Source organism: Narcine bancroftii, chromosome 10 (assembly GCF_036971445.1).
Source record: "Narcine bancroftii isolate sNarBan1 chromosome 10, sNarBan1.hap1, whole genome shotgun sequence".
Lineage (NCBI taxonomy): Eukaryota > Metazoa > Chordata > Chondrichthyes > Torpediniformes > Narcinidae > Narcine > Narcine bancroftii.
The window spans coordinates 103,655,000-103,675,694 of NC_091478.1; the positions used below are offsets into that span (position 1 = coordinate 103,655,000).

Genomic DNA, 20,695 nt, shown 5'->3' on the forward strand with positions numbered 1-20,695 from the left:
CCCAGTGCTTTGGTTGCGGCTACATTCCAAAAACATGGAATTCATAGGTTAATTGGCCACTGTAAATTGTTCCCAGCGTTTTGGTGAACAGTAGACTGTTGGGGCATGTGATGGGAATGGGATGTAAGTGGGCAATTGATGTTCAACAAGGACTCTGTACATGTAAGAGCCTGTTCCTGTGCTGTATCCCTCTCAGTAGTGTCTGGAAGTCACAGGACAACAGACTTCCTTCTCCCAAGGAATTTTGTGAACCAAGTGTGGTTTTAGTGTTTACATGGTAAATTAGTTGTGAGAGAATGTAAATGCTGGAATCTGGAGAAAAAGAAAATGAACTGGTGGAGGAACTTAGCAGGTCAGGCAGCATCTGTGGAAAGGGATTGTCAACATTTCAGGTCAACAACACTTATCAGATCTGCATGGTCCCTTAAGACTTTGTTTCGCTGGCAGCTACAGGTCATATAGGATTGGGTCCTGTAGTCCCAAAAATGAAAGGGTGTGGGAAATGGTAAGAGGTCCATGACCGTCACAATAGGGTACTTCCTGGGGTAGACACCATTCAGTGTGTTCAAATTACATTCCGTCAATTTCTCGGGACACTGTCTGCATCAAAATGTTAAATCCTTAATCCCAAAGAGTGCTGGGCACGGCTCAGTAAGGTACACACCTGCTTGTGCCAGAATATTCAATAGCTCGAGACTTGAATAGAGACAAGCTGGAGCTCCTGGCTGACGTTCTATTCCAGGAATGTCCTGCAAGAGGACAGCTTCTCGGAGAGCGTCTCCTTTCACTAGCCAGGAACCTGTGCCCTTTGGCATTATCAAACCCCTGAGAGTACAGGGCATGCACACAGAGAACAGACTGAGCATCCAAGAAATCTGCAGAAGATGGCAAATATTTTCCATCTTCCTACATCCTCCCAGGGCACTCCTCCATAGAAAGGGAAATCCCATAATCCCATGCAGCAAGATGATATGATATATGATCAGACAGAGCACACATTTTGATATGACACTTGGAACCCTTCGGGTTTAATCTGGAATCTCCAGTAATTAACGAAAGTGATGGAGCTATGAAAATTTAAGGGTGAACTCTTTATTGCAGGCTGTCGGCCACACATTCATCATATGAACTAAGTGGAGCTTGCAGTCTGTAACTGTGATTCAGCTCACTTCACTGGTCCCCACTGCTGACATCCCCACATCCCTGGAGCTCCCGTTACTACCATCGATGGTACATTGTGATCAACCAGGTTCAAAATTTTCTCTCGTTGAATGTCTTCATGTCTGACTGCTGGTGAGCAAATGAACGCTATCCAACAAACATGTTTTTAAAAAAAGCTTTTTTTTTGAAATGAGAAATCACACCCCTATGAGTTTTTGGTTACAACAGAGAGCAGGAAACTCCAGAGTCTGTGTGTGTGTGTACACACAGACTCTGGAGTTTCCTGCTCTCTGTTGTAAGGGGTTTCCTCAGTGGTTCAGTTGGACATTGTATGAATGGTTCATACCAATAATTATGTTGGGTCATGGTCTTTTTGAGAACAGAGAGGGGAATTCATACACAAATAGATGTTCGTGAGAGAACAAAAACCGAACAAATAACAACAGAAACCTTTCAGTGTGCCTTCAGAAATGTTCATGCTGAAAGATTCTGTTGACTGGGTCTCCATTCCACAGTGTAGAACTAATGGAGAACAAAGAGGAGATAGAAGGGTTCTTTTCTCCAAAATACAAGTATGGAAGAGCAGATGGAGAAGGTTGAAGATAAGAGAAAAGAGATTTGGAGGGGAATCTACGAAGGATTTGGAACCAGCCTGAGGATTCAGCAGCGATCATCAAGGATCCGCACCACCCAGGACACGCTCTGTTCTCTCTCCTGCCATCAGGAAAGAGGTCTCGGTGCCACAACACTCGCCAGGTTCAGGAAGAGCTGCTCCCCCTCCACCATCAGACTCCTGAACAACAGACTCAATCAGAGACTCATAATTTGCACATTATTTATAACTGAATATTTATTTTTCTGTATTTGCACAGTCAGTTGGTTTACATTTATTTATTTCTCTCTTTTGTTTATGTATCTTGTGTTGAGTGCAGTGTTCTGTATTACGGATAAGTAGAAATTCTTCCTGACCCATAGGGAGAAAAATCTCAGGGTTGTATGCAATGATGTGTATGTAATCTGGCAATAAACTAAACTTTGAACTTTGGGATGATGGAGGCAGATAATCTTATCATATTTAAGAAATATCTAGATGAGAACTTGCCAAGATATAGAAGGCAACAGACTAAGTGATGGCAAATGGTATTGGTACAGCTGGGCAATCAAACATGGTGGACTGATGGGCCTGCTTCTGTTCCGTGAACCTGGGCCTCCTCTAGAATATTCAAATGCTTGTGCTTCCTCTTGTCATTCGGAATGCTCATGGATGATATTTGATCTCCTGCTCTAACTCTATTTCCCTCGATTCTGTGAGGGTTTATCATAGCAAGGCAGTCAGCACAATGGTCTTATATCGCCAGTGACAAGAATTCGAATAAGGCACTGTCCATAAGGAGTTTGTACGTTCTCTCCGTGTCTGCGTGAAGTTCCTCCAACTTCCTGCTGCCCTCCAAAAATGTATGGGATTTGTGGGTTACTTAGTGAATTTGGGCAGCACTGGCTTATTTGGGCTGGAATGGCCTGTTACTGTATCTTGAAATTAAATTTACATTTTAAAAACTTGCACTAAATTAAAGCACAGCTGCCTTGTATCAGCCTTGCCCTGTTCACAAAGTCTAAATATCTGGAGCGGCAGCCTCAAGCAAAACATCACCGAGTTCACAAAGTTGTCAGACTTGGCTTATTGGGCAAGACTGTTCCCTATGAATCGGATTAACTATTGGAGTAATTTAGTATTGTATGCTGGTGCAGGGTTGATGTGCACTCTATGGCATGTTGGTTTAGACAAGATGGGCTACAATTAAGCAGGGTTGATTTGGGAATAGGCATGAGATCAGCAGAGAGAGGTTTCTACCTGATCATTCTTGCTGGGCTTGTCCGTGTAAAGTTCAATGTAATGATGAAGGAGCTTGAGAGAAAGAGGTCTGTACTTGTCTGGCATCATTGAAGTTGAGAAACGGTTTTTCAGAATGATCACTGGTCTAATGGAGGCAATGAATCAGCTGTCAATACATGAATCGCTGGAGGAACTTTGCAGTTAAGACTAGAGCTGGTGCAGGGTCTCGACTTCAAGCATTTATTGTATTTAAACAGCCGTCGCGATAATTTCCTGTCGATAATTTTCACACTTGCCCTCCATAGTGGCCATTCAAGCAGGAAGGATGTTTACACTAAGATACCCAAATCGCGGAGTCACAGCATTGACATCGTCCTGTTCATTTTACCCATTGTTGCGGACCGTTGGCAGTTCAGTTTCAACTGCAGGCAGTCTGCCGAAACGTCTCGGGGCTGCCACTGGAAAAATTGCGGAATGGGAATGACGTGCTCGTTCCTATTCTGAACTTTTTACACAGCCTGAGTCGCAGGAAATGTTTGAAAATTTCCCGTTATGCAGCAGCTGTGTAAAAATTCTCTCCCTCCTCCCCATCCCCTTCTGCCTGACCTGCAGAGTTACTCCAACAGTTTGTGTTTTGATTTCTATTCCAGCATCTGCAGTCTCTTGGGTTTCCAATGAATCAGCTAATTTGAACACAGCAAGTTTATTTGCTTGTCTAGGGTGGATTCCAGCTGACCAACATGAAATAGGGAACCAATAAAAGAGAGAGAAGCAGTGTCTCCCCCAACCCCCTCTGCCCCTCTCAGAATTTCTGCACCGGCTGTTCTGGAGAACATCGCTCTGGGGCAATAAAAGGTGAAGTAAAACATTACAAGGTGAACTGTTCAGACTAACTATCTGATACCTTCAAATTTATGAAATAACATTTATTTATTTGTATATATGAATACTTGCCCTGCATATGTTTTCTTTGGCTTGGCTTCGCGGACGAAGATTTATGGAGGGGGTAAAAGTCCACGTCAGCTGCAGGCTCGTTTGTGGCTGACAAGTCTGATGCGGGACAGGCAGACACGGTTGCAGCGGCTGCAGGGGAAAATTGGTTGGTTGGGGTTGGGTGTTGGGTTTTTCCTCCTTTGCCTTTTGTCAGTGAGGTGGGCTCTGCGGTCTTCTTCAAAGGAGGTTGCTGCCCGCCAAACTGTGAGGCGCCAAGATGCACGGTTTGAGGCGATATCAGCCCACTGGCGGTGGTCAATGTGGCAGGCACCAAGCGATTTCTTTAGGCAGTCCTTGTACCTTTTCTTGGTGCACCTCTGTCACGGTGGCCAGTGGAGAGCTCGCCATATAACACGATCTTGGGATATCTTGGGATCTTGCATATGTATTGTTTGTCTACATGTGTGTTATGTCCGGATTTGTATCTGTGTGTTTTGCACTGAGGATCGGAGAGCACTGTTTGGTCGAGTTGTACTTGTACAATCAAATGATGATAAACTTGACTTGAACTTGAAGTGAAACATCAAGTCTGCAGATGCTGTGATTGTAGTAAAAACACATCAATGCTGGAGGAGCTCAGTGGAAGTGAGTCTGGGTGAGTCCTGCTGAGTTCCTCCAGCAATTCTGTGGTTTTACAATAAAAGGTGAAAATGTGGAAGAATCAAATTGAAAATTTATTGTAAGATGTCCAATTATTTACCAGCCCACAAAGTCAAGTGCAGCTTCTTTATAAATTATGCAGCACATCATGACAAGTTGTGGAGTGAACCCTTGAAATGTAATGGGCACAGCCTTAGACTTGGGGCAAGGAAACTTATAAAACTTTGAAGAGTGCTTGGGTCTTACAAAAATAATTGCAAACGTTAGTCTGGAATCTGGAAATAACTCTCAACCAAAATAATTTCAGGGTCCCCTTCATAAATGTTTGAGAGGATTTGGATTTCATGTGCAGAAGGTCAGGATAACAGGATTGAACTGAGACATTGAGCTACAGCCTAGATTTTTGCAGCAATTCCCCGGATCAGTGCACGAGCCTTCTGGTGTGTGAAGTTAGAGACAGCATGGGCTAGGAAAGAGCCAGGCTTTCTTTGGCCTGTATTCAGGTAACACCCGAATACCAACTAGGCCTAACGATGGGAGAAATCAGCTGGTAAACGCTTGAGGGCAGGTTTTTCTACTGTTGAGTGCTGGAAGATTGACTGGAAGGAAGCAGGGAAGTGTCTGAGTGAAGGAGTAGGTGCCAATGAGGAAACCCACTCATTGGCCTTCAGTGAATGGATGGAACGTTCATCATCTGGAAGGGTCCATGCGTCTCTGCTCTCTGATTTTTCTCTAATTCCAGGTGTGGGGGGAAAAGAGGCTTCTCCCCACAGCCACCCACCCGCATTTATGTTTCTGTTGGGAGGCAATAGAGTACGGTCTACAGGTCGTGATGCTCATCTATTGTGCGGGTGGGAGTCCTTTGAAAACCACCTCTTTCTCTATCCTGAGTCGAGTGACCAGACCTCTGCCTGACTCTTTATTTTCAGGGAAGAAGGGGATAAATAGAAGGAAGAGAGCAAGATAAATTATTCCTAAGTTTATTGCCCTTGGGGGCCATAACAAGACTATTTTTAGTGCACACAAACCACATCCCATACAGGATCTGGAATGAGACTCCAAGTGCTTCCAAACGATTATTCTCCTTATGAAGTGACAGAATTCAGTTTTCATGAGAAAAAAATGCTACGTGTCATTGTGCATTCAGCTGGAACAGTTCCAAGTCAATAGCAGCGTTTAATCAGATCTCTTTATGACATCCACACTTTACAGCATAAATTTTCAGGACTGAAAATATACTACAGGAATAATAAGATGCAGCGGTGAGTTAAAATATAATGCATGTTCTAGAGAGACAGTTCCAGTGAGGTAATGTGACAATATATCCACAAGTTAATATTCTGTGCGCAGATCACTCACTCATCAGATGTCACATCTACAAAATACATGCTACTCAGCACCAACACCACACCCTGTAAATTTGTGTGTGTGTGCACGCACATGTGTGTTTGCGTGTGCGCTTGTCTGTGTGAGTAAATTTGTGTGCACGTGCGAGTGTACGTGTTTGCGCAAGTTAGTGCATGCATAAGTAAAATCTGCACATAGCAGTGTTTAATTTTGCATGTGGACATATACATGCATGTATAATGTGTGTCTTTGAGCAGATACATTGCTGAATGCAGGGAAACTATGAAAACTTCTTATATTTGTAGGTCATTTATGTACACACACAATGTAAGTACGGCGACATTATGAACGTGTTCATGTAGATTTAATCTGCAGAAATTCAATAAAACACATTTTGCCTTGTCTGGCAATACTGGGCAGATTCACTGATCCCAGCCTTGTCTCCATAATATTTGATGCCTTGGCTAATCTAGAACCTATCAATCTCTGTCTTAAATACACCCAATGACTTGGCTACCACAACTGCCTGTGGCAACAACTTCCACAGATTCGCCAGTCTCTGGCTGAAAAGAATTCTCCACATCTCTGTTCTGAGCAGATACCCTTCAATCCTGAAGTTGTGCCCTCTTGTCCTGGGCTCTCCCACAATGGCAAACATTGGTCTGGAATCTAGAAATAACTCTCAACCAAAATAATTTCAGGGTCCATGCCTTTCAACATTTGAAATGGTTCAATGAGACCCACGCCCCCTCATTCTCCTAAATTCCTATGAGTACAGGCCAAGAGCTGTCAGATGTTCCTCTTACGTTTCAATCCTGGAATCACCCTTGTGATCTTCTTCTGAAACCTCTCTAATGTCAGCACATCATTTCTTAAATGAGGATCCCAAAGCTATTTGCAATGTTCTAAGTGAGATCTCCCCAGTGCCTTATAAAGCCTCAACATCACATTTCTGCTCTTATATTCTATCCCTCTTGAAGTGAACGCCAGCATCGCATTTGCCACTTCACCACTGACTCAACCTGCAAGTTTACCTTCAGGATATCCTGCATGAGGCCACCAAATCCCTTTGCATCTGGATATTTATAGTTTTCTCTCAATTTAGAAAATAGTCTGTCCATTTATTTCTTCTACTAAAGAATATGTAGAATAGCCTGTACTGTGCTTTATTGTTCTATGTGAGGCATGACCTTCCCTTCACAAAGCCATGCTGACTATCCTTGAGTAGACTGGACTGTGCTCATAGATCCTAACCTTAAGAATCCTTGCCATTAGTTTACAGAATTAGAATCAGGATTTATTGCCATGAACAAGTCATGAAATTCGGTGTTTTTGTGGCAGCCTCATGGTGCAAACATTCATATTATAACAACTTATGACATTACTATATATAGAAAAAAAAATAACAGTGCACGAAAAGTAAGACGGTGTCTTGGGTTCATTGATTATTCAGGAATCTGATGGCAGCGGAGAAGAAGCTGCCCTTGTGTCACTGAGTGCTCCACCACTGATGTTAGACTAACCAGTCTATAATTCCCAGGATTCTCCCTATCCCCTTTTTAAAGAAGGGGACTATATTTGCCATTCTCCAATCTTCCAGCACCTCCCCTGTGGCCAAAGTTCATAGCTACTGCCCCAGCACTTTCCAACATTGAGGAGAGAAATGGCAAATGAAATACATCGGCGTTTTCACACCACCGTGTAAAATGGGGATTCCCAGGAACCCTTCCATGAACTGCCGGTGTAAAAATGTTGGCCCGGGAAAATTACCCAGGTCCGTGGCTCAACCTCTAGGGCTGTGGAGCTGGGTAATTTCCCCGGGCCTACCTCTCCCTGCGGTCTGAATTGGCAAATGGCTGAGCAGGGGAAGTGTCGTGATGTCATTGCTTGTGAGCTGCGTCACTAATCAAGGAAGAAGTAGCATGTGGGAGAAGTGTTTGTGCAATAAATTACTCAATTTATTTAAGCACATAGACATTAGTTTTTTGATTTTTTTAAAGGAAAACCTCATCTGCTATTACTGTGTGATCTGACTTCCTGTGAGTGCATAATGCATCACTCACTACACCATCACTGGAGGTAAATTACAGGGAATTTGGACTGCGGTGTGAAGGGCCCAGGAGTTCCTGCTTTCCAGGGAATTGCACCCAGGTCCACTGGCCCACAGTGTGAAAAGGCCTCCTGGTTTCTCAACACTACCTGCTCCTCCTCCTAGCTTGCATTATCTGATCTTTGGAACCATGTGCTTGTGCCGGTATGCTCAGTGGCTTCCGATCTGATGATTCTCTCCATAGAAAGCTTGCAGAATCAAAGTCTGTAAGCAAGAGAAAAGCAGGCATGACATTGGCTTTATTGATTTACAACACTGAAGTGTCTCGCGAATATTCCTGCCATTGTTTACTGATTGTGTTGAGCCCACCCCTCTTACCTCCTTGGCCTGGGGGTCATAAGTCAGATCCACATTGATATTAAATGAAGATAACAATTCAAGGTATATGACTCACCCAGCACACAAATAGCAGGGAATTCATCAAAAGACATGAAAATAAATCCAGCGTCTTTGAATAATGAGAATGCAGGTGGATCATTAAACAAGGAAAACATTTAATTCTTGAAGCACTTGAGAAAAATCCAATCTGGTTTGATAGATAAGCAGGTGATTTTTCTGATATTTCCACACAATTTGACTTTCTGAAGGAGAAGGATTTGCAGTGCAATCCTTTACTGCTATTTCTGCTGTTTCGGGAGAGGGGATTCTTCATCTTGATTACATTCAGTGTCTCCCACATAAGGGACGGATTGATTACATTTAATGAGCTTGCTCAAATACTTGAAAGTCTTCTTTATATCAAAGATAAGGCGATGATGGCTAGATTGTCACTTTCTACTTTGTTGAGAAAGAGATGGCTGGCTCTGCATCCATTTTTGTATAATTGTTCTCATAATTGCACAGATCTCTCTGGAGGTGAACTGTTACATTTCCATTTCTGACAGGCATCTGAACTTGGTGTCTGCACCGTGTGCCTTGTTAGGTTTCAAACTCATGCTGCAAATTACCTTCTCATTGAGAAAAACAAGTCAAGAGATAATGAACAACATTCGAGTGTGTAGTTAACTGTATTTTTTTTAAAGTTGATCTCAGAGTAGCACTGAACAACCTGAGCCCTTTGTTATTACGTTGGCTGTTCTTGATGGAAAAATCCTCTTTGACTTCGAGGTCTAAATGCATTTTCACGAGACAGTTTCAGGATTTATAGAACCACTGAACAGTACAGCAGAGAAATGCTCTTTGGCGAACTATTATTCGGCCCAGTCTCAATGACCTACACCCGGGCCATAGCCCCTATACCCCTCCCCAAATTTTTGTTGAATGTCAAAATGGGTCCCACATTCACCACTTCAGCTGGCAGCTCATTCTGTTCTCTCTCCACTCTCTGCGAGAATAATTTCCTCCTAATGTTCCCATTAAAGATTTCACCCTTTGCCCTTAACCAATGTCATCTCATTCATGTTTCACCCAACCTCAGTGGAAAAGGCCTCTTGTGTCTAATAATGTTTTAACCTGTTCAACATCTCGCTGCAGCTCAGTTCCTCAAGTCCTGGTAAACATCCTTGTGAACCACCCCTGAAGATTTTGTTTATCCACATGACATGGACAATGCTGGCATTTATTGTCCACCCTAATTGCCTCTGAACTAAGGGGTGTCAAGAATCAACCACGTTCATCAATCAGAAGACTGATAAAACACCATAAGACATGACCAGAAATAGGCTATTCAGCCCATTGAGATGTTGACACCCAGGAATTTGAAGTTCTTTTCTCATTGTTTCTATTTCTTTCTTGAAATAGTAACTGGGCTCACTTCCCTTCCCTGATACACTTGGACTGCTAATGTCTTCCGCAATGAAGACTGATGCAAAATACTCATTTAGTTCCTCTGCCATCTCCTTGTCTCCCAAGGAGAACATACAAATTCTTTACAGACTGTGCGGGATTCGAACCAAGGTCTAGTCCTGAAACTTGAGGCTTTTTGTATCCTCTTTGATATTATTTGGTAGCCTACCTTCTTTCTTGATCTTTTCTCTCCTTATGAGTTTTTTGTTGCTTTTTGCAAGTTTTTAAAAAAAAACTTCCCAATCCTCTATTTTCCCACATTTTGTTTGCTTCCTTGCATGCCCTCACTTTTGCTTTAACTTTGACTTCTCTCATCAGTCACAGTTGTGACCATTTTTCCTTTTGAATATTTCCTCTTTTTCAGTATGTATCTGTCCTGCACCTTCCTCATTTCTCACAGAAACTCCATCCATTGCTGTTCTGCTCTCCTCCCAACTAGTGCCCCCTCCCAATCCACTTGGGCTCGTTCCTCTCTCAGGCCCTTAACTCCACCGAAATACCGACACATCTGACTTTAGTTTCTCCTTGTTAAATTTCAAGTTGAACTCAATCACTGCCCCCTAAGGGTTCCTTTACCCTCAGCTCTCTAATCACCTCTGGTGGATTGCACAACACCCAATCTAGTACAGCCAATCCCCTCGTGGGCTCATCAACAAGCTGCTCTAAAAAGCTATCTCACCGGCTTTCTACAAATTCTCTCTCTTGAGATCCAGTCGCAACCTGATTTTCCCAATCTACTTTCATGTTAAAGTCCCCCATGAATAACAGAACATTGCCCTTCTGACAAGCCTTTTCTACTTACTGTTGTAATTTGTTGTACACATGCCATTTACAGTTTGTACTGTATATAACTACAACAGTGTCCTTTTACACTGCCATTTCTTAACTCATCCCACAGTGATTCTTAATCATTTGATCCTATGTCTCTTCTTTCTAAAGATTTAATGTTATTCTTTACCAACAGAGCCACACCACCTCCTCTGCTTACCTGCCTACCCTTTTGATACACTGTGTATCCTTGGCCATTCAGCTCCCAATGACAGCCATCCATAGGCTTCGACTCCATGATGGTCGCAATCAACATCATACTTGGTAGTCTGTAGCTGCACTGCAAGATCTTCCACTTTATTTCTTGTTTTGCGTGCATTTAAATACAAAATCTTCAGTCCTGTCTATGTTATTTTTTGACTCTGTGTCCCCTGTTGCTTTGCACTGGCTGCAATGTTGCCCTATCCGCTTGTCCTTCCACACAAACTCCCCACCAGTTGTCTCTAGCTGCCGCCTCTTCCTCTGCCTCCCCACTTTGGTTCTCACACCCCTGTGAATCTAGTTAACCCCCCACCCCATCCCCACCCCCAACAGCGTTAGAAAACCTCCCTGTCTGGATATTGGTTCCCCTCTAGTTCAGGTGGAACCCGTCCCACTTGGATGGGCAAACCCTTCCCCAGAAAAAGTTCCAATGATCCAAGAATTTGAAACTTGGCCTCTGCTCTAGCTACTCAGCCACATATTTCTCTGCACTACGTTCCTCTTCTGACCTTTCCGAGCTCGAGGCACCAGGAGTTATCCAGAGATTACCACCTTGGAGAACCAGCCTCCTTCTTCTCTCCTTTCTTTTCAGGACCTCTATCCCACTCTTGCTTATGCCATTAGTACCAATAGGTACTAATAGCTGTTCACCTTCCCCTTCAAGAACAGTCTGCCATCACTCAGTGACGTCCTGGACCCAAACACTATTCTGGCATCTCTTTTGTGGCTGTAGAATTTCCTGTCTATTCCCCAATCTATCGAGTCCTCTTTGACTATTGCTCTGCCTGACTTCACCCTGATGAGGCTCAGAACTGACCACTGTGCTTTTGGTCTGGCTGCTGCCTTGCCCAGAAAGGTCATCCCCTTTGGACACAACTAAGGGCTACACTTGTGGTGAATAGGGTAGACCTGGTAAGACTTCCATCCCTGAACGACATTAGCGAAGCAGATGGAATTTTATGACAAAACAGTTGAATCATTGTTGATGCTAGCTTTTATAAATTTCAGGTTTTCTTTTTAATTACCTGGATTTACTTCTCCAGATGCTGTGGTGTGAATTGAACTTGTGTGTCAGGATCAATAGTCGAGAAGTCTGGTTGCACATTCAGCCATGTAATCAGCATGCCTATCGTGTCCTCATCAGGATGGAACTTTCTTACTATACAAAGGAACAGTCATTTATTTTATACCAGTCACTGTAACAAAATACTTTAAAGAAATGAGGTGTATTTATAGCTGTAATGTTTACAGTAAAGTGGGAAACTAGGCAGCCAACAGGCACAGAAGATGCTTGACAAACTCTTAAGGTCAGGCATGGGAGACTGTTAGTGTGGATACGGCAGGATCCCAAATGCAGCTGGGAACTTTTCCAGCTAACCATTAATCCATCCTGAGGCCTTTTGGGTCTCGATGCAGTTGGAGCTTGAAGGCCTGAGGAAGGGTGTATTCACGCCTCAGAGGTTTACTGGGCATCCACAGGCCTGAGGAAGGGCTTGAGGGCACTTGTGGACCCACCGTCCTACATTGCCTACAGGCAAGAAGGCAGATGTACACCACAGTCCTGAGGAGAGGTGATCTATGGTCACACAAATTGTGTGAGAATCTGCATCGAAAGGGTAATGGCTGATTTTTGATGAGTTTGGTGGAGCGATAGATGTTAGCCAAGACCTCCAGGAAAGCCGAAAATCTTCTTTTGCTATGAAATCTTTTATATCCTCCTGAGAATTTAAGAACGTAACAAATAGATTAGTGTGTAGACCATTCGGCCCATCTCTGCCATTCAGTAGATGCGTTAAAGTTTATTGTCACGAGTACCAAGATGCAGTGATTGAGGTTGTTTACTGAGCAATCCAGTTGAACATTTCATATTTAGCACAAGAAAGACACTGCACAAAAGTGCAGAGTTGCAGAAAGAGATTGGTTGGTATGGAGCAAATGCATCATAATTTTGCTATATCGAGGATCATTCATGAGTTTGATAATGGCAGGAAAGAAATTGTCCTTGAATCTGGTGGTTTGTGATCTCATTTTTTTTTTTTTTTTTAATTTTTTTTATTTTTCACACCATAAATCACATTAGCCATGATATACACAATTTCTTTTTCACACATATACAGTGACTTTTTCTCCCCCCCCCCTTTCCTCCCAAACCACCCCCCCACCCCCCCTCTCATCCATTTTAGGTATACAATCTAGGTTGCATTAATCCAGTCAGACAATGTTGTCATTCAACAAAATTACACCAGAAATTCTACTGAGTCCATTCTTTTCTTTCCTTCTCCTTCCATCAACTTAGGTAATGTTTGTCCCCGGTAGGTTTTCGCTATTGTATTTAATGTAAGGCTCCTATACTTGTTCGAATATTTCAATATTATTTCTTAACCAATATGTTATTTTTTCTAATGGAATACATTTATTCATTTAAATTTGGTAGTTTATTTCTTTTAATTTGGTTATGTATTCCATTAATATTTAAAGACATATAGTTCAGCGTAGCCCTTTTATATTTTGTTTATCTTCTCTTTCCGTTTTTCCATCATTACCTTTCCTCCTTTTCCATTTCTGTTTTCTTATTTTCAACTCTTTATAAGACAACATTCCTACAACATCCAACATTTTCCTTATTCTCCTATTTCTATCTTATTTATTCCCAATCTCCCATTCACCTCCTGAGTTGTCCTTTATCCCTTGTCGGACAACCACATCTCCCCTCTCCATTTGGATTTGCGAATCCACTCGCAAGCGTCAACTGATTTTGCAGTGACCGCTATTTCCCCCCACCCCGCCTCCCCCAGAAAAGATTTCACTTTTCATATGTCACAAAGGTCCCTCTTTTAATTCCCTCCTTATTCTCTCTATTCCATTACCTTCCCTTATTAATTCTTGTCTATACTATCTATATTTTCCTCTAAGTACAGATACATTCACGTATGCTCCTTGTCTCTATTCACTCTTATACCTCTTTACCCGCATACATATCAATCGTGATCATTTTTACTCTCATTACCCGTCTTCATCCCTCAGTCTATTTTTGTCTTTACCCACATACATATCAATTGTGATCATCTTAACTCTCATTACCCGTCTTCCTCCCTCAGTCTATTTTTGTAATTGTTCTGCAAATTTTCGTGCTTCTTCTGGATCCGAGAATAGTCTGTTTTGTTGTCCTGGAATAAATATTTTCAATACCGCTGGATGCTTTAGTATAAATTTATACCCTTTCTTCCATAAAATCGCCTTTGCTGTATTGAACTCTTTTCTCTTCTTTAGGAGTTCAAAACTTATATCTGGATAAATGAAGATTTTTTGCCCTTTATACTCCAGTGGTTTGTTGCCCTCTCTTACTTTTTCCATTGTCTTCTCCAGTACCTTTTCTCTTGTAGTATATCTTAGGAATTTTACTACAATAGATCTTGGTTTTTGTTGTGGTTGTGGTTTAGAGGCCAATACTCTATGTGCCCTTTCTATTTCCAATTCTTGCTGTAGTTCTGGACATCCTAGGGTCTTAGGGATCCACTCTTTTATAAACTCCCTCATATTCTTGCCTTCTTCATCTTCCTTAAGGCCCACTATCTTTATGTTATTTCTTCTGTTATGGTTTTCCATTGTATCTATTTTTTGAGCTAGTAGTTCTTGTGTCTCTTTAGTTTTTTTATTAGATTTCTCCAATTTCTTTTTTAAGTCTTCTACCTCCATTTCTGCTGCTACTGCCCACTCTTCCATCTTGTCCATTTTCTTTCCCATTTCTGTTAAGGTCATCTCCATTTTATTTATTTTCTCTTCTGTGTTGTTTATTCTTTTTCTTAAATCCTTAAATTCCTGTGTTTGCCATTCTTTAAATGACTCCATGTATCCTTTAATAAGAGCAAGTATATCCTTTACCTTGCCTATCTTTTCTTCTTCTATTTCACCTTACTCTTCCTCTTCTTCTTCCTCTGGGTTGGCCATCTGTTGTTTCTTTGTTGCCCTTTCCTCCTCTTCTTTCTTGTTTCTATTGTCTTCTGTGGTCTCTTCTTGCTGCAGGTGTTCTGCAGCTGTCGTTGCCGGCTGTGGAGATCGACTCCCCAGCTGGTCCCCCCTCCCGTCGGTGTGTTTTTTTTCATTCGCATCGCGCATGCGCGAAACTTCGCGCATGCGCGGTTGCGCACTTTTGCTCGGCTCTGCGAGCCATTTTTGTAGTCCATTATTTACCGACCTGAGGGAGCGGGTTTCTCTCTCCGCAGCGGGCCTCTTCGGACAGGTAAGGCCTTCACCTTTTTCCTCCTTTGTCTTCTCTTCCTCTCTTCTTACCGTTGCTTTCGACTTTTCTTTTTTTGTCGCCATCTTCTTTCCACCTTTATACTCACTTTTCTGTAACTTTTATTTCTGTGCCTTTGTGTTTTCTCTTGTTTTTCCCGACTTTTCTGGAGAGGGCTGAAGTTCACCGTCCGGCCACTACTCCATCGCGTGACTCCTCCCCTTTTGTGATCTCATTCTCGTGAATCTGATCTTTTACCTCAGTTTTCCACCAGTAATTTCTTATCCTTGGATTACCTCAATATTCAATAATCTTGTGATCTTCAGTGTGAATACCTTTAATAACTGAATCACCTTGGGTATGGAATTATAAATATTCACCACCATGTTGGTGAAGCAATTTTACCTGAGCTCTGACATGACTAGCCATTCATTAATTGTAGCATCTAGTTCTGAGCACCCCAGGTATGGGAAACCTCATCCCTGTATCATCTTGGCTATGCCAAAAAGTTTGATGAGGAGGACTGGGACTGTACTCGCTGGAATTTAGAAGACTAAGAAATGTATAAAATTAGGTAAGATAGAGATAGATTAAGTTGTGTCCATTGGTGGGGGAGACTGGAACAAGGGACATAGCCCCAAGTTTCAGGGTAGTAGATTTAGGACAGAGAGGAGGAGGAACTGCTTTTCCCAGAGGGTGGTGAATTTGTGGAATTTGTTGCCCATTGAAGCAACCACAGTAAATATATTTAAGACCAGGTTGGACAGATTTTTACATAGTAAGGGAATTAAAAGATAGGGCGAAAGTCAGGTTGGTGGAGATGAGCCTATCATCAGATCAACCATTATCTCTTTGGATGACAGAGCAGGCTCGATGGGCTGAATGGCCAAATCCTGCTCATATTTCTTATATTCTTATGTTGGCTGCATTTGACCCATCCCTCTAAACTTTTCCTGGCCCTTTCTTCTTCTTCTTCTGAATTTTTGACAGTTGATTCCTGATTGCTTAATATCTCCTCACAGGGCAGTCTTGGTGTTCTTGGAATCAATCGGAGGAACTGTGTCTATCCTCTCCAAGGTCAGTGGGCCAGAATTTGCCCGTGATTTTCTAGTCGGTATTCTGAGAGGAGATGAAGCCTTCAGCAATCACTTTCTCAACGCTGATCAGGTTTTGGCTGAGGTTTTGCATTCGAGTCCATGGTGGGTGACCTTCAGACAGGAGCTAGAGAGCTACCAATTGACATCACACCAAGAGAAATCACTGCTGGGAAGCCCCATTCAATTAGGCAGATATGCAGCAATTAGTGTGGGGTATTTCAAGATGCTCATCTCAGGAAACCGTCACAGATCATCCAACATCATTGCTTCATCCCTTTGATCCTCTTTATTGGATCTACTTAAAGCAGAGTTCGATAGGTTCTTGAGCAGTTAGAGGTATCAAAAGTTATGGGGAAGGAGAATTGGGTTTAAAGGAAAAGCACATTACATGATTTGAATGATGGAGCAGACTTAATGGGCCGAATTCTTATGGTCCCACGTGTCCTTAGATTGTGGGAAGCACCAATGTTAAGTCATAGAAAGCAGTTCCTCATTGGACCTGGTCTACTTGGGGGATCATCCTACAGGAAGGAGAGAGCACTTAGAAAGAAGAGCCCATTGTTCCAATAATGTCAGGTTTCCTGGTAGTTATTGCTCGAAGCTGAACCTCCTCTCCCACCTTCCAAGCTGAACCAGCAAGTATAACGATGTATCAACATAGTCTATATTTTGATTCTTTATAGCAGGTTTAGAGCTAAGCTCAGAAATGAATTTCCAGGCTGATAATTTCTATTTGAAAGATTATCTTGAATCTTAATTCACACCACAGCTGAAAGAGCTTTCTCAACAAGTGCGTGAAGCAGCTGTTGCTTTTGGTGCTGTGATTTAAATGCAAAAAAAAAATTGTATTTATAAAGGCATCCTTCACAACCTTTAGAAACTAATTCAAAACCAGAATATGTTGGAAATGCTCAAGTCAGAGCTTTGACAAAGGGACTCCAACCTGAAATGTTAAATTCGGTCTCCCTTCCCACAAATGCTGCTTGCCCTGCTGAGTATTTCCAGCATTTTTCTGTTTTTGTTTGAGATTCACAGGATCTTCAAATTAAAGAAAAATCACTCTATAACAAATTTATTCTTTCTCCTCATCATGTCCCTAATGTGGTTCAGTCTCTGACCTACCCAAGGATTTCCCATTGTCCTTTTCACTCCATTCCCCTCTTTTTGACAACTTTTTAAAAAAATTTTTATTTTTCACACTATGAACCATACTGACCAAAATACACACAAACATTTCCCTCTTGAATATACACAGTGTCATTTTCTCCCCTTTCCCCCCTCCCTACCCATTAAGCGTTCAACATATACAATACAATAAACCCATTAAATAATGCCCTCACACAGTGAAAATAAACAAGAAATTTGTGTCATCTACTTTTACATACTGGGTCAGTTCATTTCGTCGTCTTCTCCTTCTGTCATTTTAGGCGGTGGAGGTCCGCGGTAGGACTTCTCTGTTGTGTCCCATGTACGGTTCCCAAATTTGTTCGAATACTGTGAAGTTATTTCTTAAATTATATGTTATTTTTTCCACTGGAATACATTTGTTCATTTCCAAGTACCATTGCTGTATTCTCAGCTATCTTCTGATTTCCAGGTTGACATAATATCTTTTTTTGCTATAGCTAAGGCTATCATAATAAATCTTTTTTGTGCTCCATCCAAATCGAGTCCAAGTTCTTTACTTCTTATATTACTTAGAAGAAAGATCTCTGGATTTTTTGGTATGTTCTCTTTGACAACTTGAAACATATTTGATTTCTAATCCTTCGCAGTTGAGATTTTTTTATAGGATAGCCACTGCATTAATTTTAAAAAATTGTTGTACGAATGTACAGTGAAATTGCCATAATGAGAACTTTTGTTTCTTGCCATTGCAAGGTGAGGGGTACCACCTTCTGATAATTGGGTGCTGGGTCATTGTTGTATGTAAAAGTGCACTCACGTTCTGAGATCATTTCTCGAACCCTGATAGGTGCATAAATCTTTGGACAGGCTTATTTTCTCAACTCGTGCAGTAACTTCACCTTGTTCTCTAGCCCATGTCTGCGTGGATTATCATTCAAGAAATGGCCACTACTGAGTGAAATACAAAAGCTGTGATTGTAGTGAAAACACAGAAATGCTGGAGGAACTCGGCTGATCTGGCAGCCTCCTTAGGAGGCAAAAGACATTTCACCGACATTTCGGGCCAGAGCCCTTCTTCAAGGCTGGGGAGAAGGAAAGAAAGGGCAGGGGGAGCAGTACAGGCCAACAGACAAACAGTGAACCTGGACTGAGAATCAATAGGCTTGCTTGCTAGACAATCACTATAGTTTGTATGTGGTCCTTTTCTCTAGCTACAAAGATAATTCAGATTACTGGTTGTGGGAGCTTGCTGTCCTTATATTTTCTGCAGTGTGTCTGGCATTAAAACTGTAGAGACACACCACAGGCTGTAGTAGATGTTGGAATTGAGGAGGCTGTTGGCCATCCTTCTTGAGAAAGCCATCCAATTTTTTCCTTTCTATTTGAGGCAGTAATGGCAGTGTTTCTTGTGTTTGGTTTTCTCTGTGCAGCTAATGTCTCAGGTCTTGATCAGGACATTGGTGGTACCGTCAGGTGCTTTTGGCAGTGTGAATGGTTAGGTATCTGGGATTGTGCTGCATTGCAAGTTTCCCCAGAGAACAAGCAAGTGTTTTGTTTCCTCTGTGGAGTTTTACTTACGCACTGCACAATCCAGAATCATTGTCCTGTTTGATTCCCTTCTCAGTGAATTAATGGAACCAGCTGCTTTCTTACCCACCCTCCTTGCAGAGCATTCTTCATGGATCAGAGAACAAGCAGGCATTTAGATAAGTCGTGCCTTGTCCACCAATTGATCTGTACATTTTACTGAGAACCTGCATGAAATAAAAAGCTTCTAATCTCATTTGTGTCCATACTGTAACAACAGAAATCAATCTGAATTGAACTATGTGTTGAAGTGAGAGCTGACTAGTGTATATATTTGGTAGCTTTAATGCTACCCAGTTCACTTAGTAGGGTCAACGTCATTACCCTCTGTGTGTGCCTCATCAAGCATGCTGTCACGCAGAGCTAGACGCCAGAAGTGTGGGCTCTAATACATTCAGTCCTTCAAGTTCACACAGCACATGAAGAAAATGCCTCATCGCTTTGTCTTCTCTTTCCCGCCCCCACCCCCATCACCCACCTTCCATAAACCCCGACCTTACCAAAGGCAGTAATTCCAATTCCGTTATTCTTCCTCAAGCTAATTGATTAAATTTGTCAATGGGTTAGCTCTACACTGGTTGTAAGTGGGAGATAGAAATTCATTCAATCCATCCAACAACAATGTGCATTCTGTGTACGTTTTGTGTTGTGGATGTCATAGTGAGTGGGTCTTAGGCATGTTTCCATCAATCCCTCCCTTTGATGCAATACCTATGCCCTGTGAGGTAAGAAGCTTCAGCAAAAATAAATTGCATTATGTTTTAAATTCAGCAAGTTATCTTGAATATTGATTACGCAAGGAAATTGAGCAAGAATAGGCTACTCTGTCCCTCCCTGCCTTCTTCACCATTAGATGTGACCTTGGCCGTTTAATCTCATCACTACTCTCCTTTGTTCAAAACCCCAATATCTAAAAATCCATCCATATCTGTCCTGAATAAACTTGGAGACTGTGAATCCGTGGCCCTCTTGGTTCCACAGTTGCATGATGAAATCTTTCCTCATTTCTGTCCTGATTACTGACTCAAATCAAGACTGTGACTATTGGTTGTAGAAAGCCCAGTCTGGGGATGAGTTTGTCCAACACTTTAAGAACATTTCAAGTTCAAATTTATTTATCAACCTGTACAACCTGACGAAACAGCGTTTTTCGATCCACCATGCAAATAGCATTTTTAAGATTAGCAGTAGCGAGAAAATGTATTGCAATTACTTGGGAAAATGATACAGATTTGAATTTACATGGATGGCATACAGAATTGAGACCTTGTATACTACTGGAAAAAAAGAATACACAATTTCCGAGATAATTATCTTTTTTTAAATCTGAAAGTTTGGAGCCCTCATTTGGATTATATGGGTTCAAAATTTTGAATAGTTCAGCCTTGTTGTCCACGATAATTGTCTATGTTATTGTAGTTTAACATCTTTCTCCTTTTCTTTTTTTTGGGGTGTAGGTAAATGGTAGCTTAAGGGTGGAATTAGGCAATGGGAGAGGGCTACATTGATTAAGGGGTGGGGTAGTGGAGTTTTTGTTTGGGCTGTATACCATGTACATTTACTAACATTATATATTATGTATTAATTATTTGGGTGGGGGGGGACAATAACTCGTTTGGGGGAGCACGGCCCATGAATGCCCCTCCTCCATGACATCGTCCCTGCTGTCTGGTCTGTGGTTGTTGTTTTCACATCCTTTCAAGCTGTAGGAATTCTTCTAAAAATCAGTGGAATTTTGTATCAGTTATCTATCATTTTGCTAATACTTATGCTCATGCTCGATTCTT

General features: G+C 41.9%; 1 protein-coding gene across 1 annotated transcript in view; it reads left to right on the top strand.

Annotated features, from left to right (window-relative positions):
• The window catches only part of gse1b (Gse1 coiled-coil protein b), a 622,818-nt gene that overhangs the window by 385,561 nt on the left and 216,562 nt on the right, over positions 1-20,695 (top strand). The window lies entirely within an intron of this gene.